We start from the raw sequence: 19,499 nt of genomic DNA, 5'->3' as shown, positions 1-19,499 counted from the left end.
TTTACCAGACCAAGATTTTAGTGCTAAGAACCCATACAACAACTTATTATAAAGTTTGGTCCTAACTGTTCTGCCAGAGCCTAGGTATTTTTTTTAAATATTGGGCCGCAATGTATTGCGTGCACGTAAGTATTTGACTTCTTGAATGAAAAAATAAAAGTAGTATCTATTTTTTAATCAAATCATATGAAAATATGCTCCGTAGGGCTTATACTAATAAATCTTTAATTATGAGGTAATATCAAAAATACACCTTGTACCTATAATTCTTTTTCATTTTCATAAAAAATATTTAATGTTATGTAAATGAAATTTCTTGAATTGAAGTGAAATAAGAAAAGCGGTGAACAATGCCTAATAAATTATGCGCCATTTAAACACATTTGCATTGTCATATTTATAAAAAAACGTTTCCTTCGTGCAAAAATTATTTGAAGCTTGTTTTGAATGAAATATCTCATAAAATAATCAATAAAAATAGTAAAATGGAGGCATGAATGTACATTTCAGTGAAGGAACGAAATGACTGACTCCTTTTAGTGAATGAAATAAATGACTTATTTTGGTTCTTAGGGTTCCGTACCTCAAAAAGGAAAAACGGAACCTTTATAGGATCACTCGTGTGTCTGTATGTCCGTCGTCACAGCCAATTTTCTCCGAAACTACTAAACCGATTAACTTGAAATTTGGCACGCATATGTAAACCTGTGACCCAAAGACGAACATGTAATTTAAATTAAGAAAATTTAATTATAAGGGCCACTTTTGGGGGGTAAAAGTGAAAATTAAAAATCAAAGTTTCTAGAACTATAATTGTGTTACATATCAAATGAAAGAAGTTTTCATAGGTATTTAAAAAAAATTTTTTAATAATTTTCAGTAAGGTAATTTTCAAGTTATTTACGAAAATAGACAAATGATGACCCCCCCCCCCCTTATCTCCGAAAGTACTGTACGTAAAATTTTCAAAAAAATACACGAGATAGTTTTCAATCCATAGATTACAGGAAAACCTATTAGAAATCTACAGTAAAGCGTAAGTCGGACTTAAACGAAAAAAACTCAAATTACGAATTTCACTCACTGACGCTGCAAGAAGTTACCAAATCTCTTGAAATTGTTTGAGCGCGTTTGAATATCCATACTAATATTATAAATGGCAAAGTGTGTGTGTCTGTTTGTTTGTCCGTCTTTCACGGCAAAACGGAGCGACAAATTGTCGTGATTTTTTCAGTGGAGATACTTGAAGGGATGGAGAGTGACATAGGCTACTTTTTGTCTCTTTCTAACGCGAGCGAAGCCGCGGGCAAAAGCTAGTTACATATAAACTCATTTCTGTTTCGTTTTGTGAGGCGCTTAATCCCTTCTTATAGTGTACGGAACCCTTACAACGCGAGTAGAACTCGCACTTGGCCGGTTTTTTACATTCTCGCACATAAACTTGCCTATATTGCCAAAGGGAGTCTGCAGAGCATAAGTTTCCCAGTAGGCTAAATCTTTATAATATTGAACCCATGTTTCATAGTCAACTTCTACGACACTCACTGGAGAAAATGGTGTTGTAGAGTTATAATTGTTATAAACTGGTCATCACTACATGAGTACGCAATGATAGGTATTTTAACAATGTAGGGTACATGGTTTACATTAAATTTCAACCTCACTGTAAACACGGTAAGACATTGAAATGAAGTAGTTACTTTTAATGAAAATGTCTACTTTACATAATTTATCAAGATTTTTTCAGATAGTAAAACTTTGTTTATTTTTTATCCATTGAAAAAATACGTTTAAGCTGGAAGATAGCTTCGGTTTGAAAATGGCACATTAACTTAAATTGCAAAAGTTTTGCAAAACTTAACTTGTAAACTTCACAGCTTCAATCTCTTCATCTTAATAATATTTCCGGTTTAAAACATTACAAAATGTATTTTTTTTAATTCATAATTGCTAGCTCAGCAGGGGACCGCTTTAGAGAAAATAAGATATCACAGAAACCTGCAAAAATGAGGCCGCACCAGTCGTGCAGGAACCGAATACAAATTCCTTAATTAGTCTCCGAGCGAGAGATTTATACACTTTTGACGTTCCCTTAAAATACCTCAATTTGAGCCTTCTGGGTATTGATACTCTAATCAAACCCGGTCACAAATTAACTTCATTGATCATGAATTGAAAATGCCAAAGAAAAATACGTTTAATTAACACGCAGACTCAGTGATGATCTGGTAAATCAGTGAATAGGATCTATGGGACTCGCTCCGAAACGCGAGCCCAATCATTTCGACATGGAATGGGAGCTTTATAAAAGTTAATGAAAAGGCTATTCAGCGTTAGGCTTTCATTGGCTAATAAATACGCAGGTAAAGGGAATAAAAAAGTGGCTTTGAGAATTAAGCTAACGCTAAAGTAAAATCCACAATCGTACGGACTAAATTGACAAATGACTGACAGGTAAAGTGTTACCAGGAACAGCAAAATAAAAATAGTGAAGGGTATATGTTGATAACAATATATCGATAAGTTGTAATACACATACGAAGTCACATAACAGACTAGTTTAAATCAAGAATAAGTAAGTATATTAGTTTCAAATAAGAGGTACAAATTATGGTTTGTTCGATTTTCGAGGTAGTGGATGGATAACATGCGTTTTTACCCACGAGTTTTAAAGCATGAAAAGGTTTCCGAGCCTGTAGGTAAAAAAATAAAATACCCAGTCCGACGACAACTTAACTAGTCTTAATTATATGTTGTACATATATGCTTCTAATATGGTGTATTGTATATGCTTCCAATTTTATCACATATCAGTGGATAAAGTATCCGTCACGCTTTGGCAATAGATAAAATAAATATATATATTATATACCTTTTGATCTGTCGAAATCACTGAAAACGTTGGTATATTGATAGCCGATCAAATTGCCAATTTGATTGTCCCGTCTGGGTGCACCCTAAACCTACGTTGTAATAATAATTCTAATATCGATGAGAACGACACTGACCAAACTGTGACAACATTTCTTCACACTTACTTGTCAATTTGGTCCGTAGGTTTATGGATTTTACTTTAGAATGAACAGCGTGGCTAGGACATGATTAATGAATTCTTTTTTTGCCGTGACATAATCTCGCAGCAATATCATGTGCTAGCCCCACAAAGGGGGACGATCGATGTGTCAATTTCTATAAACTGAGTAGTGGCGGGTTAAGAACTTCTCCACCGGGAAAAGTAGTGTTCAAAACGTATTTCGGGTGAATCCACGTAAAAGTAACGTGAGTCACTACTTCATTGAGTGTTTATTTGAACTAAAGCTGCAAATTAAAAGACATATGCATATATCGGGAAAGTTATTTAGAGATAAATTATCACTCGAACTTGCATCGTGAAAAAATGGAACATGCCATAAAATCGTGACTCATGTTACTCTTGTCGCTGATTGACCTTTCAGTTTTACTTAAGTTTATGAGCTCATTATTGTTTTTATTTCGAATGATTTTTATAATTTATTAGGTAAGTGTGGTTCGTACAGAGATGTCACCGTACTATAAAAATATAAATACTCGTATACAAATGATTTTTCGACCAATGACAATTAAAACGAGTTCAAATAACTTTTGGAATCACCGTCCATCATCAATATATGATTGATACGAATGCGTTGGTTTTGTACCGTAATTTATATTCAAAAATAACGAATGCGAATTTAATATCAAAAATATGCAAATAAATACTGACAATAACGAAAGCTTGATTTATTTTCGAGCTTCCATTAAAACTGGTCGTCGATATATTTTTTTTTTTAACTTGAGGACTAATGCTTTTCAATCGTAAGACTTATTGGTAATGGAAGTTAGACTTATTTGCAATGGAAGTTATTCCATTAAGGTGCCAGATGATTATTTTAAAACACCACATTGTTTTTTTATTTTATTTTATGCGTAACAAAGAGCATCTCATTAATAGAATCGAGCGACAGGAGATACCTACGAACGGTTCAACCCGCGATTTTCTTTTGTTTGTCCGACTGTTCTCCTCGACAGGTTGCAATTCTCAACTAATTCCCGTGAAATATTGATAACTAATTCCCGTGACCTCGTGTAGGTAAGGTGCATTAGGGTAATTACGAAAGTCGCATAAAAATCACCATTATTTCCATCATATCAAGATTCCCCTTTCGGAATTATCAGAGCATTTCTGTCATTCAGAATGACTCTAATGCACCTTACCTCGCGTCATACTAATAGCCGATATTGCCAATCGATATCATAGTAGTTGTGTTTACAGAATAATGCTTCGATGCGAAAAATTCAGATCTTTTGGAATTTGTCAATTCTAATACCAGAGCACACGTCTTCGTCCGGCCCCGTTTCAAAATTTTAGGAAAGATATTCAAGCACGTATATTTTTGTTCTCGTCATGTATTGTTATCTAAGAACCAACACACAAGTCTCCCTTGCTGACTGTGAGACTTAGGGCCAGTTGCATGAACCACATTTGACAGACACATCATCGTCACGCAGCAGAGATCTATCATATGGAACTACCCATACAATAAAATTTAACGAATGCTTTGACGGTGACAGACGGTTTGGTGCAATCGGCCGTTAGTCTAGTTTATGTATTGTGTTTATGTGTTATGGATTGTTTAAACTCCCTTAATAGTATTATTTTTCAAATTATTATAAATTTTCTTACCTACCTACTTTTATTTTTTATTTTAATTACACTTAATAAATATAATAATTATTATGTATGTTTAGTATTCAACCTGCTTTATTACATAAACTAACTTTGCTAACTCTACTGGCCTGTCATGTGAGTCAAAATGATTAAATGTCAAATTTCAAATTAAAACATCAGTGTCATCTAAAACCTTAAGGAACATATCTAAAACCTGAATTCAATAAAACAGTGTAAACCAAAAGGGACTTATCACCAACGCAGAGGCCTCGGCAACAAGCAGACTCGTAGACCAAGTTAGAACATTTGAGTTAGTATAGCACTTCGGTGAAGGTTCATCGTGAGGAAACCGGACTAATTCCAATAAAGCCTAGTTACCCTTTGGGTGCTGTTTGGGGGGTGGAAGCGCTGGTGGCCTAACGGTAAGAGCATGCGACTTACGATCCAGAGGTCGCGGGTTCGAAGCCCGGCTCGTAGCAATGAGTTATTCGAAACTTAAGTGCGAAATGTCATTTGATATTTTGCCAGTCGTTTTTCGGTGAAGGAAAACATCGTGAGGAAACCGGACTAATTCCAATAAGGCCTAGTTACCCTTTGGGTTGGAAGGTTAGATGGCAGTCGCTTTCGTAAAAACTAGTGCCTACGCCAAATCTTGGGATTAGATGTCACAGTGGACCCCAGGCTCCCATGAGCCGTGGCAAATGCCGGAATAACGTAAGGAGGATGATGAGGATGATGATAACACTTCTTAAAAAAAAACAATTTCTACTGCCGACAAGTACACTTTATGCCACAGATGTCAAATAGTTATTTGTTATACAAGGGGGCAAAGTTGTATTTTAACGCCGAGTGTGGAATTGAAAAACGAGCAAGTGAAAGGATTCTATAGTTGAACCACGAGCGAAGCGAGTGGTTCGAGAATAGAATCCTGAACTGGCGAGTTTTTTAACACACGAGAAGTAAAATACATTTGCACCCGAGTGTAACACAAAACTTTTCCCCTCACTATAGCGAGGAAACTACAACGCAAAAAATGCGTTTATCACTGCTTCCAGTAGTTCCACAGGTGGTAAATCATCTGTTTTACTAGATTCATTTACTTTTATAAATTTTAAAGCAGTTAATTTGACTTTATTCAAGGTCAAATTACTTTACCCACTAGTGGATAAAATGCGTTTTTACCCGCTGGTATTAAAGGACAAAACACGTGTTTCCGAGCTAGTGAGGGGAAAAGAAATAAACATAGTCATCACAAGTTAAGAACTTTGAACAATAATCCATAATCTGGAAGATATTATAAGGAAAATTACTCTGTGAATTTTCTCATAAAAATATCCAGGTATTTATACAATTTTGTAAATGTTTTTTTCATAAAGTTTTTGAAGTGTGGAAATTTCGTTAAGTAAACAATACTTACAAAAGTTTGAAGACTTACAATTTTCTACTAACCATTTAGAAATAAAAATAAGAATATTATTTCCGACTACGTTAAGTAGAAATCTAAAAATAAACTTCAGAGAAAAGGCGGACAACAAGCAATGGAAAAGGTAATAACAACTTAAAAGAATTCTTAAGATAGCTGAAGTTATATTTTTAAATTATAAACGTCTAATACCTAATATAATAAATTAATGTCGTACAAGAATAATATTGTTAGTATCTTTCATAGCCTACGCATTATTGATGACGCCGTTGTAAGCGTTCAAATTATTTGTATTTGGTTAGCTAAGCCTCCGGCTCCACCCACCTGAGATTAAATTAGTCCGTATAAAACTTGAAAAACTTGAGTGATAGGATAAGAAATAGCGTGATAAGAGAGAAGTGTGGAGTGGATGTAGATGTGGTGACAAAGATTGAGATGGGTATATTAAGATGGTTCGGGCATGTAGAGAGGATGGATGAGAGGAGAGTAACGAAGAAAGTATATGAAAAAGAGTGGAAGGGTCAGTTGGAAGTGGAAGACCTAGCGAACTTTTCTTGTTCAAATCGGGGAAATATTGCAAAAAGGCCAGGTCAGAAGTACTCGAAACCGACGAGCGTGTAGGAGAAACGTTATGAAAGTGTGTGAAGCGAAAGTGATTTGTCAGGATCGTAGTAAATGGAAATCCGTGATCTCTGCCTACCCCTCTGGAAAACAGACGTGATTGTATTGTATGTATGTATGTAAAACTTGAAAAACGGGACCCTCAAAACTTTAGGGGTAAGGCGGGGGGAACTTTGGATATGTTAGGCAACTAATTAGCCCAAGCAAAATTACGATGTCAAAAGTTTTGTTTCTTGAATTTACTTTTTATATCTTGGCCGTATAAGTACTCAACGAGTTCAGATGGGTGAACGGTAAGTACGGGAAAGAAAGAATTCAAAAAGACTACCAAAGTATAAGTGCCGTGAAGTAGTACTATACACGGTGTTTCCGGTATCACTCAAAACCTCAGACACCCCAACAGATTTTTAATTTTTTTTTAACTCATCTAAAGTATTCATCTTTTAATCTGATCGTTACTTTATTTTTAATTGAATTTTTAATTTTCTGTACAGCTCTACTTGACTTTTAGCTCTACACTTAATAAAATAATTGCTAACTACCATCATAAACCATAAGACTATTTATTTGTGTACGTTACTGCAACGACATAAGGTTTACAAATAGACAGCTAAGATGTCACTGTAAAACACTTTAAAGCTTTGTCACAGTAAACTTCAAATTGGACAGGTAATCGCAGTAAGCAAATAAACTCAATATTCAAAATGACAAGGTTGTAATTAGGTACGAGTTCAATTTGTTATGACTTATGATAAACATTAAGATTAAACTGACAAACAACGTCAAACTAGTAGCGGAAAAAATAATCGTCCAAGTAACCGGCCAGTATTAATACCCCTAAATACTGAAAAAAGGTAAACAACCTCTAGCAATGCGATATACACAATGTTGTATTACGAGTACAATAGAATGGGCACGTAAAAAATAACTAATAATACTAATTTAAATAAAAATGTTACCCCCATCAAGATATAGCTCAATCGATTCTACTCTCGATTCTGAACAAACTGTTTTCAGGTTTTTAGTGTTAAGTGAAACACGGTGTATATTTTCAAATAATCGATGGAATTAGGCGTTACTTTGCGGAAATTTGTAATTTTTGTAATGGGTTGTTATATTTATTTGAATATTTATTTTTGGGGTGGGAGGGTGGGAAAATTTATTTCATATAAAAATACGCAGGTAAGTATAACAAGTTAGCACTGATTGACTTGCACTGCACGTTACTTGTTCGCGTATTAGCAAAGGAATGATCTAGTTTATGATTACTATATATTTTGTCGTACTAATTCTTTGAAGTAGGTACCATGACACTTTGCTCAAAACGATTTGTAATAGAATAAAAATAGAAACAGCAATATAATATATACTAAAACGTAAAAACTCATTTTAAAGGCTCTGTATCCTTCAGAATAAATCTATGGACAGTGACTTGACAGATCATAAATATTGATATTTATGAAATTCCTCGCAGAAGCGGGAATGTCGTGATTTAAAGGCAGCTGATGCAAGCTGATATTTGTGAAAAATGGTGATGTCTGCAGCTAAAGTCAATGTCAGTAGTAAATAATACGACGCGGTGCTAGAATTTATCTTTTTTTAGGGTTCCGTAGTCAACTATTAGCCCTTAATGTTTCGCCATGTCTGTCTGTCCGTCCGTCTGTCCGCGGATAATCTCAGTGACCGTTAGCACTAGATAGCTGAAATTTGTTACCAATATGTATATTAATCACGCCAACAAAGTGGTAAAATAAAAAGTAAAAAAAATGTTTTGTTAATACCCCCCTTACATGTAAAGTGGGGACTGATTTTTTTTTCATTCCAACCTCAACGTGTGATATATTGTTGGATAGGTATTTAAAAATGAATAAGGGTTTACTATAATCATGTTTTGATAATATTAATATTTTCGGAAATAATCGCTCCTAAAGGAAAAAGAATTGTGTCCTTAACCCTTAACTCGTCCTATGTCCCGTTGACAAGTTTGTAAATGCAATATTGATTATGTCGGGCAGAAATAGGCCACCGATTATCTTTAGTTCTGAGAAGTGTTGTCGATTGTCATTAATGATTAATATGACCCACTGTGTCTATCGATCATTTTAGGCCATAAGTTTAGTATGTAATGTTCTTAGTAGTTATCTGGCCCCGTAGCCGAATGGCATTTCTCCGACGCCAAACGAAAGCGATACGCCGCTGGCTCTGTCGCGCCAATACGCAAGCGCGATAGAGATAGATATCTACTAGCGCTTCGTTTCGTGAGCGTTTCGTGAGCGATTGTGCCATTCGGCTAGCCACCCAGTACAGAAAACAAGGAATTTATGTCAGATTCTAGAAGGTAAAGTAAAAAAAAAAAAATTTATACTACGTCGTTGGAAAACAAGCATACGGCGTTGCAAACCCATTAGAAACTTGTACACTCCTTTTTTAGGAGTGTACAAATCAACTAGTCAACTAGGAACCCTTATAGTTTCGCCATGTCTGTCTGTCCGTCCGTCCGTCCGCGGATAATCTCAGTAACCGTTAGCACTAGAAAGCTGAAATTTGGTACCAATATGTACATCAATCACGCCAACAAAGTGCAAAAATAAAAAATGGAAAAAAATGATTTATTAGGGTACCCCCCTACAGGAAAAGTGGGGGCTGATATTTTTTTTTATTCCAACCCCAACGTGTGATATATTCTTGGATAGGTATTTAAAAATGAATAAGTAAGGTATTTAAAAATGAATAATAAATAAGAACAAGAACACAACACTATGACTAGGGTCTAGTGCTATTTGGCTGCGGTCTTCTCTAAGGCGGAGGTACTTCCCCATTTGGGCTCTGGTCTGGATTCTAACGAGATGATATCCTACCATACAAAGCGGAATATCATTCGCTATGCCCTACCTCCTAAGAAAAAGTATTTTCGCACTGAAGTATCTCACACTAGAAATTCAAACTTAAATTAGTACATCATTAAGAAGATTTGGTCGCAGAACTCAAGATAAGTTCGAACATGGACGAAAAGTGATGTCATGTCGTGACTATGACAATTAGTCAGGCTTAGTGGATAGTGATTCTTCTTAGCAGAATGGTCCCGAGTTCGAATCCCGGTAAGGGCGTTTATTTGTATGATAAGCACAGATATATCTAACTCATGAGAATTTTCAGTAAATATAATTATACTAGCTTTTGTCCGCGGCTTCGCTCGCGTTAGAAAGAGACAAATTGTAGCCTATCTCACTCTCCATCCCTTCAACTATCTCCACTTAAAAAACCACGTCATTTCGTCGCTCCGTTTTGCCGTGAAGGACGGACAAACAAAGAGACACGCACACACTTTCCCATTTATAATATTAGTATTGATGTAACTATCGTTGTCTGAGTACCCAGAACACCCTTTTTAACTTACCATATTATTTAGGGCTCAGTCGATCTGTGTAAGGATGTGCCATAATATTCATAATTAATTGTAGTATGAATTTATGAAAATTGGCTATGGATTATAGAGGACGGAAATTGAAGCAGACTCCTCTGAATTTACGGCAGATGCCGAGAAACCGCTTCAAATCCGGGTAACGTGATGCGATGTGCCGTTTCCGAAAATTTCCCGGGAACTGAAATTTATCAGAAACAATACAATACAATATAAATCCACTTTATTGTACAACCTCGGAAATGTACATAGGAACACACACATTACAATAAATTGTATTACAGAGGTAAACAACAGGCGGCCTTATCGTTAAAGAGCGATCTCTTCCGATCGCTAAAGAACGATCGCTAAAATCTCGGAAAAAATCCGGAAACGTTCTCTGGGAGCTGAAACCTTTTTGACGCAATACGTTATGTTTAATCGCTTAGTAAAAGCAAAGAGGATCGAGTATTATAGAGAGTTACTGTTAAAGTAAAATGTGTAATAACAGTGCATTGACTGCCATCTCTCGACACAAGCTTAAAACTTTTAAACATCAATTTTGACAATTTGGACCATATTCTTAGCTTGATATGTCTTAAAATGTCATATATTAATATTAGCGCCATCTAGCCGAGCGCCCCCCAAAGGTGTAACGCCATCATTGCCACCGTACCTTTTTCTTATATGGTTCTGAGGTACGTTTTTTTCTTAGACTGTAGCTGTCTATACGGAGTTTGGAAAATGACATAAGACAAATGGGTATCAGAAGTGCTCTAGAAACTTGAACGCAAATACTTTTTAATTTTCATGGTCATAATCAACAATAATCATTGATGGAAGACCGGCTGTGTATGTTCAGAATTCTCGAAACAGGTTATTTGAAGCATGGATAAATTGATTATCACAAAAATGTGGGTAGGCTAATCTATCAATGGAGAAAGTACTTTATGCTGGTCGTTTCTATATATCGTCAGTACTTTGAAAAAATCTCGTATCTCACTTTCCTACTCAAAGTTAAAACGCAGTAACTCCATATGCAGCCCATACATAGTTACCACATTAAATTTGTCTTTAAATTGACACAAGAAGATATGAGATTTTTTCAAAGTAGTGACGATATATCATGACATGGCGCAGTTGGTAGGATAAATAAATTAAAGGAAAGAAAATAAATTTACTGACATTTAAACTTAAAAAATAGTGAACTTGTTTTTGCTCGTTAGAGGGAACGTTCTAGAGAAAATTCGTCAGGATTTTTTAGAGACCAGGACATCCTCATCGCCACATCACTAGTCACATCACGTAACGGAATGGTGGAGAAAACACAGTTTCCAGTATTCAGAGTGACCCGACTAGGCCGTGTACGATTGCATTGTCGCTTTCAGTAGACCAAATATCTTACAAAGCTTTGTACTGTGACATGGAAACACAAAGCCTAAATGTCGGCTTTATAATGCAGATTGTTAGGTGTTTACGAGTAATTTAAATTAGAAATTTCATTTTAATTAAATTAGAGAAAGCTAGACTGGACACTTTTTATTCTATGAGACAAAAGACATAGCTACGCAAAAACAATGCCTTCATGCTAAAATATGAATCTAAACTATATGCCGCAGAAAGTATACTTTTTTTCTAAATTATACATGTACTCAGCAAAATTAACTTTTTCGTTGAAGAACGTACATTATGAAACACCTATTTTACATTTTTTCAAAATGTTATTTCAGGAAAACTCGGGGAGTAAAGTATTTCATTCTATGCAAATTTAGTTTTTTGCGTTGCATTAGGCTTTCAAAAAAGTCTAGGTCATTAAAAAAATCTCCTTGAAACGTGAATTTTCCGCCCGGAAAACCTGGCTTTAGTATTCAATTTGTCGTTGTAAGTTTAAAAAAAAAAATTGTTTAGATCGTGGAATTTGTCATCAATAGCATTTAAAATTTTAAAGAGATAATAATAGTATTTTATGCAACTGGTGGTTAAAAGAGGTCAAAAAAGGTGAGTGGCGTGGGTAACAATTTGAGGCGAAGCCGAAAATTGTTAATAAAGACGCCACGAGCATTTTTTGACTCAGTTAAACACCGTTGCATACAATACTTTTTCTACGACCAAGCACTTATTTTGAAAGAAAATTATAAATCAACAAATACCTACTTTCAGTCATCTTAGTTATCTAGTGGACCGCCTACCATTTTGAATATGCAGTTTGAGTGCAAACATGAAAATAAAACTGTCTATGGTATGGTTCTTTGAAGCCTGGCCACTAAGACGAATCGAGCCGAGTTGAATCGAGTTCTCATACATTTGAATGCGATTCGACGCGTCGCCAATGAACGCAGCAGAAAACGAAGGAGTCTCGACTCTGCGAATTGGTTTGTTAAGTTGGTAGCAATGTATTTACTGAACTGTAACAGCTATATCGTGCTACTTCTACTAAATGTTTTCAGGGTATAGACTAGATAGACTTGTCCTGACATCTTTTATGTAGGGTTTTTAAGTTCTATGCACGACCTTGTAACTCACGAATAACAGTACGGGAGTAGAAAAAATTAATAAAATAAAAAAAAATCACAATACGTGGTTCATTTTAGCTTAACAAACATATACATGAATATCTTTACTATTTTTTACATATAAGGGAAGAAGAAATTGAAAATGGAGTAAACATTTAACACTTTCGCTACCAAGAACCCGACTGTCGGGCACACCACTCGTAGAAGCGTAGCCGATTACATGGGTTTCCCCGTATGTAGCGAAAATGTCGTAGCGCCGCGTAGAGCCCGGTTTCGAAAGTGTTAGGTACTTAAAAAGCTTCTGACATTTGAATAGAATTTGACTGCGCATGCTAGCAAATTTTAATGTTTTATAAATTATTATTATTGGATATTATAAATTTTTATTTTAAATTATAAGAATTATTGAGTTATCGAATTATTTGATGAATCATTGCACAGTGAAATTGATTTAAATGTCTATCCTTGATTTAAGTTAATGTAATTTGATATACCTAAGTTTTCGTTGTAATTTTCTTTATTTGTGAATATGTGTACCTATGGACTAAAGTTGCCTGAAATAAATGATAACATAACATTAACACAATAATAATAATATCGTGTAAGTAGGATACTACTCCTTACAGGTTGAAATAAAAAGGACTGTTCAAACTTTACATAGTGAATTTTGAGATCATAATGAACAACTGTTATTAAGGAACCAATGCTGAAATCGGAAATAGTTATTTGTTATACAAGGGGGCAAAGTTGTATTTTAACGCCGAGTGTGGAATTAAAAAACGAGCAAGTGAAAGGATTCTATATTTGAACCACAAGCGAAGCGAGTGGTTCGAGAATAGAATCCTGAACTTGCGAGTTTTTTAACACATGAGAAGTAAAATACATTTGCACCCGAGTGTAACACAAAACTTTTCCCCTCACTATAGCGAGGAAACTGCAACGCAAAAAATGCGTTTATCACTGCTTCCATTAGTTCCATAGGTGGTAAATCATCTTTATTACTTTTATCAATTTTAAAGTAGTTAATTTTTTTTTATGAAATAGGCAGCAAACGAGCAGACGAGCCGCCTGATGGTAAGCAGTCATCGCCGCCCATGGACATAAGGAACATCATGGGAGCCACTTATGCGTTGCCGACCTTTGAGAACCCTAAATACCTGCTTCTTGAAGAACCCCATGTCATAGCGCAAGGGAAACACCTCAGAAGGTAGCTCATTCCACAACTTGCACGTTCTAGGCAAAAACGAGCGGGAGGCCCGTTTGTTCTTGGTTTGCCACGTGTCGAGAAAGTGAGGATGAACTTTGTTTCTTTGGCGGGAGGGGCATGTCTGACTTTATTCAAGGTCAAACTACTTTACCCACTAGTGGATAAAATGCGTTTTTACCCGCTGGTATTAAAGGACAAAACACGTGTTTCCGAGCTAGTGAGGGGAAAAAAATATTTGGCTGTTCCATAGAAATGAGCGACATCAGTCGAAATGTATGAAAGACAATTTTTAACCCCCGACGCAAAAACGACGGGGTGTTCTAAGTTTGACGTGTCTGTCTGTGTGTGTGTTTGTCTGTCTGTTTGTCTGCCTGTCGTATGTGTCTGTCTGTGGCATCGTAGCTCCCGAACGCATGAACCGATTTGGATTTAGTTTTTTTTTTGTCTGGAAGCTGAGTAGGTCGGGAGTGTTCTTAGCCATGTGTCATGAAAATCAGTCTACTATATCGCAGTCGTTTTCGTTTTCGTCGCGGGGTTTTAAAAAAATTGTGGTTAGGTTAGGTTATTATTTTGCGATATCAGCATTGGTCCTCAAAATACACTACGCAAAGTTGGAATTACGGTCCTTTTTATTTCACTGTGTTGATGTTGTAAGTAGATTACCTACTTAAAATATTCTGAATATTGAACGTATTCTAATAACGAAGTTCTGATTATTATTACAAATCAAAACAATCCACAGAAATGCTTATACATTTTCTTTTCGAATTTAATATTAAAAGCGTTCTAGAGAATTCTGCGCAAATCACTCGATCAATTCATCACCGAGGCTTGAACAGAAACACAAATCACGGACCCCTTTGGGGTCCATAGATCATTAGGAACACGAGCTAGTGCAGTGAATTCGTAAGGTGTACCCGGGTAAAACCGGACTATTTGGCGGCGAGTTGAAAGGATGGCATTTAAAACTACCTACATGTAAGTTATTCCTCACAATTTTTTACAGTCAAAGAGCAAAAAGAGCGACCTTTTAAAATCTACACCTACATTCTACATTCAAAACAAAAAGGATCGAGTATTAACAGAGAGTTACTGTCAAAGTAAAAAGTGTAATCACAGTGCATAGACGGCCTTTTCTCGGCACAAGCTTACGAGTAAAACTTTTGAACCTCAGTTTTGACAATTTGACCCATACTTACCTTGATATGTGTTAAAATGTCAAATATTAATATTAGCGCCATCTAGCCGAGCGTCCCCTAAGGGTGTATTACCATTTTGGCTACCGTACCTTTTTCTGTATGGTTTTGAGGTACGTTTTTTTCTTAGACTTTATCTGTGTATACGGAGTTACATTGTCTTTGAGTCAAAATAAGATTTACGTTTTTTAAAATCACCTAACCGAAAATCTCTTAGTGATCAGACAAATTGGCAATTTACGATTTGTAATGGACTATTGACTTTTCACACTTTAATTAAACATAAACATCATTATTATCTTATAAAATTAATTTCTGTACATATTAAATCAGAAAACGCCTTTTCTTCACGTCCAGAATTTTCCATCTCCCCATTCATTTGTTCTTTCTCTATTCAAATTCCCCACCATAGAGGTAACTAGCCAAAAAGTCCTGAATAAACTAGATGAACAAAACCTTTATGCTGAAACTATAAAATAGACTGAAAGTATAGGAATGTAATTTTATTAATTTAACTAGAACATATTATTTATTTATTAGAAAAAATAAAATCATAAAAGTAAAAAAATACATACCACGTTAGTAACACAGATACTCACTAGGTGTCGCTACGTGACAGCCATATGCATGGTCCACTTTCCTACATAAACCTTCTCCGCTCTCCCTGGTCCTTAAATAGGTATTTAATAAGGTATATAATTAGTTTTGCTATATAATAGGTGGGTGCCTATATAGCTAGTGATTTATAATAATTACTATTTTGCAATAGCAATCACGCGGTCATTACCCTCCATCCCATTTCTCCCGCGTATACCTTACCTATTTCACGTTCAATCGTATGGTAATTTATGATAGTGCCAGTAAGTAGCCCCTAATCACTAGTACTAATTACTCGTACAATTAATTATGGAGCAATGCACTAATGTAAATTATTTAGTTTCCTGAAATTCGAATTTCAGTATACTGGGTGTAAAATGCTTCATATTCGTGCAGGTTTATTATGGTTTGTGGTTGTACTCTTATTTAAAATAACTCATTGAATACGTGATAGATAATTATCTGACATTATGTGTGGGGAGTTTTACGTGCTGCGAAGCCTTAGTGGGTTCGATAACCCGGCACTTCGATTGTACGGCACGCCTATTCTACACTCAAGTTTACTTTATAATGCTAAGATAATGGTTGAATTTTCGTTGAGAATATAATTAATTAAATAATATAACATAACAACATAACATATAATATAGTAAATACATAATTAATTAGCTGCTTAATTTGTTTTTGTTTCTTGTGCATTACTTGTAAACTATGTGAGGTGTGCAATACAGAGTATTGTATTGTATTGTAATTTTAGTGAAGTAGATATTTATATGTACATATTTTACAGCCCGCGTGAGGATAATAATTTAACCACCCTCTTTCTTCCCGTCGCGTGGGTATTGTAGAAGTTGACTCTGGATCTGGATGTGGAATCAATTATGGTGTGGGCAATAATGGACAAGCCTGTCATTGCAATGTCACAAATTCGAGTTCTTTCTACCTCTTAATTGCCATAAGTGGCACAAAAGCTTGAGTAGTTTCATGTGCTCTACATACCCCATTTGAGAAAGTAGGTGTCAGTTTATACGACACATATATACATATTGAATATATGGAGATTTGTTCCGATTTCCGATATTCCGATTTATTCCTCCAATTCGGCAGACAAATGAAATAAAAACGTGATTTTATTATTTGAGTCTCCGTCAGAAATTTTTCTATTCGAAAGATTTCCGGTACTTATATAAAAAGTTTGAGTGTTGCTTTGAGTGTATTTAGGTGTTAATTGATTTAAAAACAATACGAGTTGTGTGCAAATTCAAGTAAGATAATATAAATAGGGTTATAAATATAGGAAGACAAAAATTATTGTTATTAATCATTTTATTTTAGTCAATGAAATATATTTTCATGTCAACCTTTCTTGTCAAACAGTAATTTAAAAAAATATCTTGTTATAAAAAATTTTGGATTTTATAATTCAATTAATAACTGGGTAAGGTGCCCAGAAGGCTGGCCGCATTATAAGTTTTATTGTAAGTTTTAATTTAAGTGTTTATTATATTATTTTATGTTGATTATAAATAAATGAAAATTAATAACTTATTTCGAAATTCATACGTACCTACTTAATTTTAAGCATACCTTCACAGTTTAATCAATAATAATAAAATATTATTTAATCATCTAAATAAAAATAAGCTTTATTTCTATCGCAAATTGAAACTTTATTTACGCAAATTCCAAAAAATATATGCACGCAGCTTTAAATACGTACGTTATTTTAAAATAGTTTTCAAATCCAAACTTTACACGCCTTCCCAAAACTCTCTTCATCAAAAAATACCACTTTTAAAAAATAACCACTTTAAAATTGTATCATATTCGTACTTACATCTTAATTCGTGTATCAAATATGAAACAAAACACTATCACTGCACTCCTGACCGCACGATCGACGCGGCGGCCTAAGCGAGAGGCTGCGTGGTACTGAACTGGGAGAGAACTCAGAGAACTGACGCCGTCAGTGTTCCTCGCTCGGCGTACACTGCGTCCTTTATTGGATGTTTATAGGAAATGCTCTTGAGATCGAATGAAGGGTTCTGGGTATTCGTTTGAATGTGTGCCTATTGAGATCAGTGGGATCTCGTGGTGCAATGCAAATGGGTTGTGTTGTGCTAAGAGAGCTTTTCAAGCAATTTATTAGTTGATTTTGATAGGTATTTGCATCAAAGGTTAAAGTTTTGTTTTGATAGCATTAGTAGGCTGCGTGGTACTGAACTAAGAAAGAACTGACGCCGTCAGTGTTCCTCTCGGCTAACACTGCGTCCTTCATTGGGCGTTTATAGGAAGTGCTCTCGAGATTGAATATGTCGGGTTCTGGGAATGCATTTGTAGTGAGATCATTTATTTTGAGATTTGATTGAGCTCACCGTGGTGTGTTGCAAATAAAATTAATTTTGACGATTGGAGAGCTTCTAAAGTAATTGTATTATGTTTTCCTTTATTTTTGTAATTTTAATAGGTGAAGTTTTATAACGTTTTATGTCTTCTAATATTTTTACATGAACGAAAACAATTTAGTTCTAAACGACTGTTATGTGAAAATCAACTGCCCAATTTGTTTCGAAGATAAATTCAAATTACGTCTAAATCAAATCGATATTTCAAAATGATATTTTGCTTGTACAAGCAATCACATAATTACGTATTAGTCAACTTTAAATTCATTAACCAAAAATAGATTATGCATTCAAATATTAGGTGCTTAAACCTCATGAGGAGACCGGATTATTTAATCCCAATAGGACTAGTGTACACTCGGGGTAGGAAGCTCAGATGGCAGTCGAGTCGATATATCTCTCGTTCAAACTAGTGTATACGCCAAATACTGGGATTAGTTGCCACAAATGAACCTCAGACATCCATAAGTCGTTATAAACCGGGATAACGCTAAGAAGAAGCAGATTAAAATATAGATGCTGTTGTTCCTGATATCGCATGGGTTGATTTACCAATTGTTGGCAAATTATTTTAATAGTATTTTTGCTTATACTAAGCAAATTTGATATGTCAATGATAGGCAATTCGAAAAATTATGGAAACTGAAATATTTTTGTTTAGATGTCGACCATTCGAAATTCGAGATCTTGATAAATCTTGAAATCTTTGTTCTTGAACAAAGAAATTCAAAATTAATTATTATGATTATTTTGATTTTAGTATCAGTATAAATCATATTTATGACGATTGAAAAAAAATGCAGGATCTCGTAGTTGAGTCGATATTCAAAATAATTATACTTTTTGTAGATGTTCAAAATAATTATACTTCTATTATAAGCATTTCATGTATCTTACAGTTTACTCACATCTTAGATAACCGTATGCTTTCAAAATGATCAAACCATAACCTTTAAAAGTATATTTTTACTTAACTGTGACTGCGTGAAACAGATTCCTTTCTATTTTTCTTCACTTTCCTTGGGGTCGCAGTGTACACCAACCCGCCTTGCGGATACAGTAACGCCGTCGAGATGACGAAAGCGTCATTTAAATACGCAAAGAATAGAATGATTGCCTAACGACTCAGCTTTACATATTAATTAAATGTATTTATACAAAATACCCTCATTTGCATTAACATTGTTGTGACTGAACAACACAATCTCCCCAGCCAGACGTCGAAAGTCGATTGATATTAAAATACAGTACATAATAGTGCGAAAAGGGTTTCCTTCGGAAACGTTCGTATTTGTCATGCTAGTTCAGTCAATGTCAGCACATCTTGTATTGACACTGACTGAAATAGCATGACACTTTCGTACGTTTCCGTAACATTTCGAAGGCAAATCTTTTCGCACTACATCTGTACTCCTTATTGTACTCCTCACATCATTTACACATACTTAGT

The 19,499-nt window shown here is 35.0% G+C and overlaps 1 protein-coding gene across 2 annotated transcripts in view; it reads right to left on the bottom strand.

Moving 5' to 3' along the window:
- LOC125233986 overlaps window positions 1-17,563 on the bottom strand; it is a 45,233-nt gene extending 27,670 nt beyond the window's left edge. The window contains exon 1 of one of the 2 annotated variants that reach the window (XM_048140165.1): window positions 17,482-17,563. The gene's annotated coding sequence lies outside the window, so the exon portion shown is untranslated. Of the gene's footprint in view, window positions 1-17,364 lie in introns of both variants that reach the window. The other variant, XM_048140166.1, reaches the window with a different exon arrangement.
- Between the last annotated feature and the right edge of the window lie 1,936 nt (window positions 17,564-19,499).

The sequence above is a fragment of the Leguminivora glycinivorella genome, chromosome 15, assembly GCF_023078275.1.
Source record: "Leguminivora glycinivorella isolate SPB_JAAS2020 chromosome 15, LegGlyc_1.1, whole genome shotgun sequence".
Taxonomy (NCBI): domain Eukaryota; kingdom Metazoa; phylum Arthropoda; class Insecta; order Lepidoptera; family Tortricidae; genus Leguminivora; species Leguminivora glycinivorella.
Note: the sequence above shows the minus strand (reverse complement) of the source record. Positions and strands in the feature narration are given on the sequence as shown.